The following is a 6,153-nucleotide window of genomic DNA, read 5'->3' as shown; positions in this document are numbered from 1 at the left end:
CTTTGAAAGGAGGAAAGGAGTTCCAGCTCACACAAGACTAAAGTTTGTCACTAGTTCATGGAGAAACATGATGTGGTAGTTAGGTTCTTTGTGCCAGCAGGGCACCTCTAAGAAGATATGGGTGGAGTCTAGTATGTAATCAGGTCATAGTGATGGGATCTCACAGTGGGTGTGGCTTTCCCATAAGGAGTATCTTGAGAACTTCCTCTCTCTCTCTCCCTCTGACTTCACCTTCCTGTTTAGGAGCCACACAGAGACCTGCATGAACCCTGGAGATGCGTCCACAGCCATTGGATCCACAAGACTTTTCACCCACTTTCCTGTGATCTTCCTGTATTCTGCATCATTGCGTGTTGCTGCATGAGTCTGAAGAGGGATTTATGGACTGGTATCAAACTCATGGATTAGTATCGGACTTGTGGACTTGGTCTGGACTGGGCCGGGATGTTTTCCTGATATGTAACTACTTCTTGATATAAAGTTCTCCCTTACACATATGAGTGTCCTTGATTTTTTTTTCTTTAGTCAATATGGCCTAACGCACATGATGAACATGACTAACCTTGAATATTCTAAGATTCTGCTAGGGACTTACTCCTATGTGGTATATTCTGGTGCAAATGTGAGGTCAAACTTGCAGGTAAGTTTTCAGGTAACATCACATTGCAGGTAAGTGGTAGAGCAACAATCCGTAGCCATTTCTACTATCATCAAAGACTAATACTTGCCTAGGAGAAGCCAGCTTTCAAGATGGCCCCAGTAAGCCTCTCCTCTAAATATTCCTGCCCTTGTGAAAGTTCTTTCCAGCATTGAACAGGGTTGACTTTTGTAGCCAATAGGATATTGCAAAGAGGATGGAGGGTCATTTTGGAGGCTGGTTCATAGAGGACAATGGGGCTTTTAGTGTCTGTCTTTGTCTCTTTTGCACTGGGGGAAATCACATACCTCTTACATACACATCGAGTCTGTGAAGAGGCCCACATTGTAAAGAACTGAGGCCTCTCACCAATATCCATGCAATTGAGCCATCGTAAAAGGAGATTCTCCATTTCCAGATATGTTTTCAAATGGTCACAGGCCCCCCAGATTTCTGGACTGCAATCTCATGAGAGACCCTGAGCCAGAATTGCTCAACTTACTCACACCTATAAATACTGAGGGTAATAAATGTGTGCTATTCTGAGCCTCTAAGTGTGATCTATATGTTGCATAGTAAAAGACATTTAATACACTCCCTAGAACAAGAAGTCTTCAAGAAGTTCAGGGAAATGTGTAATTGAAAGATAATGGGATTTTTCCACAATCTTTTTGGAAGACCCTTCCAACAGTGACATTTGAGGCAAAATGTAGAGCAGAGAAAATCAATATATGTTACTTTTGATACTATAGGAATAATGTGGATTTCTCAAAACATGCTACTATCTTAAAAAACAAAACAACAACAAAAAGTAGGCAACTATATAGGTGCCTGGGAAGATGACAACAGACCAATTTTTTTCTGATGGCATCTCATGACTCATCTGCTCTTCAGTTATCAATGTTCTATACATCAAATCTGATCTTGAGATGGTGTGTTACTCTGGGTACTTTAGAGAAACAAATCCACAGAAACTCATGTACAAGAGAGAGTTGTATATAAAGGTTAAGTGTGCATCAAGAAAACATCCCAACCCAGTGCTGCCCAAGCCCATATGTCCAACACTAATCCACAAAGTCCTCCTCCATCTCACAAAACAAATGCAATGATGCTGACTGCAGGAGGAAAGCCAAATCAGTGAATGTGTAAGCATCTCAGTGCTGGCAGGGGTCTCCACATGGCTGTTCCAGCACCTAGGGCTGTATCGGGGTAGGTCCATGTGGCTTCTCCTCGGGGATGTCTTGCAGGAAGTGAGCCTTGCCAGCTGAAGCAGGGAACTGGCTAAGGCAGCTGAACCCTGGTCCCACCATCACAAAACAAGAGACCCAAGAACTAGAAAGGGGAGGCTCACCAAGCCATTCATCTCTCTACCCTTCAATTAACCCCATATGTGTTTATCAGCCAGGCTGGCACAATAAACTTTAACTATCTCAGATGGTCTCTAAATTCAGACTAGATATGCCCCAAGGTTGTATTTTACCTATTGTGAACTTGTTCACATTTTCTTTAGCTTCATCTTATACTTGCATATGAACAATTGATGATTTATTTCATTGTCTGCCCCTAGCCTTCTTTCGAACTAATGGTGCTTCTCCCCATTCAATTCCCACACATGTAGTCTCTCTGATTCCTATGCATTCTATCTGACAACGTTTATGGAATTGTTGTTTATGTTGTTGACAAAAGATGTTTGCAATGAAGAAGTCGTTGGTCTTGCAAAGTTATTCCATGCAATCTCCAGCTGTTTTTCCCCATCACCAGGACCATATTTTTCAATTAATATACTGTCTTTGTTTCCAGCATTCTCATTCCAATAACCAGTAATTATCAATGCATGTTGATTACAAATCTGATCAATGTCAAGCTGAAGAGGCTTGTAGAATTCTTGCATTTCTTCATCACTGGCTTTATTGTTTAGTGTGTCTATTTGAAGAACAATTGTATCATTAGGTGTCTAGATATCAGAGACAATATTGTCCTTTAAGATAGTGCTTGAGAAGTTGTTTTTGATGATAAATGAGAAACCTTTCCTCTTCAACTTATCATTCCCAGTATAAGAAACTATATGACTATCTGGTTAAAAATGGGCAAACCAGTCCATTTCAGGTTGCTTATGCCTAGAATATTGTGATATTTAAGGTGTTTTTTGTGTGTGTGATATTTAAGGTTTGTGTCAAATTGACTGGGCTAGGATTCTCAATGATTTGATAGTTATGGTCGAGTAATCTCTCATGATATGATCCAACACAATATAATCACCTTCATAATGGAATCTGCTTTGAGAAACTAACCAGTTGTAAGAAGATTAATCAGATCACTGCCCTAAACCAATCAATTGAAAGGAATTCTCCTCCATTGTGTGGCCTGCTTCCCACATAAGTGGACACCGTGGAACAGATCTTTTGCTTTTTGCTGGTCTGGATCCCGCATTTGACTCATCCTTCAACTTGAGCCAATGGCCTCCAGGTTACCTACTTATCCCCGGGGGTCAACAGCACTTTCCCATCATATATGCCAACCTTGGATTAATTCACCTCTGCAGACACATGCTGGTAATATTCCAACTGATGTTGGGTAAATCAGTCCTCAATGCTTTTCAGGTTAGGAGAAGCCTCCAGCCTAACATCTGGCCATCCTCAGAGTTAGACTAGTCCACTGCCACGGCTCTTTGAGTCATTTTCTGCATGTAAACGTCTATAGTCACCTACAGACATGAGCTTCACTGATTCAGCTTCTCTAAAGAGCCCAGCCTATGATAAATATCAATCTTTATGCATACCATTTTATTTTTGACAACTTCTAATTTTCTCAGCTTCATACATTGTACATTCCACATTCAATTTATTAATGGATGTTTTCATCTCTCTCTTCTTATTTTGAGTTGGGCCCCATCAGCAAATGAAGGTCACCAAATCTTGGCTCCATCCACATCCTTAAGATCTATTCTACTTTGAGGAGACAGTCCTTCCCCAATTGGATTTTGAGTGCCTTCCAACCAGGAGGATCTCATCTTCCGGTGCTGTGCAAAACAATGCTCTTCTGCTCGCCAGAAGATTTTCAGTCCCTAATCTTGCTTATTCTGAAAGCTCTGCTGGAGCCTGCTCAACACTGGTGATCCTGGTGGTTTCTAAAATACCAGTGGCATCGCTTCTAACATCAGAGCAACACATTAGTATCAGAGCAGCACGTAAGCCAACACGGTGTAAGAGATGAATGGTGGGATTTTAGCAGTAGTCCCCAACTCCCTCTCATTGAATGTGGGTTGGTGTGATTAATTATCAACCACTTTCTCCCACTTTTTACCTACCCAAAGTATGTAATTTAAGTCTGGCCAATCAGAATAGCCAAAAGGACTCCTCCAAGAATGAACATGGGTCTGGGCCCATGGGTGTCTTCCCTGGAACTTCTCTGCCAGTGCTCTGAGAAAAATGAGTTTTTATTTATTTAATAAATAAGAACATATGGTTTTGATTGCCAGCAGCCATCATTAAAACTGCATGCGGAGAGATCAGTCAATAGATAAAGACTGAAAGACAATTTTGAGGTTGTAGATGTTCCTAAGACTATATTGCCCTTGAATTTTTCAGTTTTGTGAACTAAAGAATCTACTTTTACACTAATTTAGCCTGGGTGAAATGTCTATCCTTAGGAATCAAGTAAGTAAAAACCAACACATTGCTAAAAAAACGAAAACAAAAAAAAACCCAGAGAAAAACCACAAAATAGTCTCCTAGAGACCCAGAGAAATGGAAAACAGTCTAGGAGTTCTGAAAGACAGAAGGGCTTGAAAAGAACTGTGAACGATCAAAGAAAAGATGCTAAGACAGCTGGAAATTTGAAAAGTGAGCTGCCAGAACATTAGCTAGAAACATGGAAGTGGAAGCTCCAGCTACTGCCAGGACGAAAGCCACATAGAGAAAACGCAAAAGGTGGAAGGAAACTGGAGGTGAACGTTGCCAGAGATACACATACTAGACGTGAGGTAATGACCGTGTTATAATCAGAACATATTATTTAAATAAATAAAGCGATAACAATACGATGATAAATAGGGAAGACAAAGGCAATTAGATACATATAGCTACTGCTCATAAATAATAGATATCAATGCTAGATGACTATGGCAGGCATTTTCCAAGGCCCTTGTAGAACCCATTTAGTTTTTATAATAGAGCTATGAAAGTTAAACTGTTGCTGAGTGGAATCTGACTCACAGTGACTCTGGAGGGCCAAGTTGAACTGCCCTGGTGGGTCTCCAAGCCTATAAATATTTCACGGAAGCAGACTGCCCCATCTTTCTCCTCTAGTGTAGTTGCTGGGTTCTAACTGCTTACTCTCTGGTTAGTGCTCTATCACTTCACCAAAGCACCACCAGGGCTCCTATTTAATCTTTATAACAGACAATAGAGAGTCCGTCTCCATTGAATGCTATTTTCCCCCCATAAAGTATGTAGAGTGACTTGTAAGCTGAGGAGATGAAATTTATAATGCGTATACCCATGCCTGGAGAGGTGGCAAGAGTACTCACAGGCCAAGTGAAAATTTGGACAAGGTCGTGCATGGATGGTGATCCCCTAGATGCCAGAATAAAGACCAACAGGTGCCAAGGCAGATGACTGCTGCCATGTTGACACGGTGAAGACAAGGTAGTTCACATTCTTTTTTCGTTTCCCTAGACATCCCTGACACAAGTTTTCTTTCTCATACCATCAACAGAGGGCCCAAGACGGATTAGCTCAGATTTGAGGAAGATTTTTTTTTAAGACAAGTTTTTTGGAAGAAGTCGATAGCACAGTGGTTCGAAAACCCCTTAGTTAGCAGCTGCTCCTGAATGCCAGCATGACAATGATGGCAAAATGAGAGAAAGAGCAGACATAGAGAAAGAGCAGACATAGAGAAAGAGCAGACATAGAGAAAGAGCAGACATAGAGAAAGAGCAGACACAGCTCTCTTCAGAGTGAAGGAACTATGGCTCAGAGCTGAGTGACTTAAGGAATATGAAGAAGCTAAGAGCCCTGGTGGGATACTGGTAATGAGTTGGATTACTAAATACAAGGAATATGAAGAAATACTTTGCCAATGGTCAGGATGAAAACAAAATTTATGTCACATCCTGTTGTTCTTAGATGCCATGGAGTCAGGTCCGACCCAAAGCAGGCCTAAGCAGAACGGAATGAAACAGTGCACAGTCCTGGGCCAACTTCACGACTTTTCCTGTGCCTGAGCCCATTGGTGCAGCCACGGTGTCAACCCATCTCATGGAGGGCCTTCCTCTTTTTCGCTGCCTCTCCACTTTACCAAACACGATGCTCTTCTTCAGCAACTGGTCTCTCCTGATAACCTGTCCAAAGTGTGTAAGATTCAAGTCTTGCCATCCTTGCCTCTAAAGAGCATTCTGGCCGTACATTTTCCAACACAGATCAGTTTGTCCTTTGAGCGGTTGTGGTAGTTACATAATCTGGTGTCAATTTGGGGCTTGAGAGGATTAAGAGTGAAGGGGTGGAGTCTAGTCTGTC

The sequence above is a fragment of the Echinops telfairi genome, unplaced genomic scaffold (genome assembly GCF_000313985.2).
Source record: "Echinops telfairi isolate 266 unplaced genomic scaffold, ASM31398v2 ScPeMD7_8;HRSCAF=38, whole genome shotgun sequence".
Lineage (NCBI taxonomy): Eukaryota > Metazoa > Chordata > Mammalia > Afrosoricida > Tenrecidae > Echinops > Echinops telfairi.
This window is presented reverse-complemented; position numbering follows the sequence as displayed.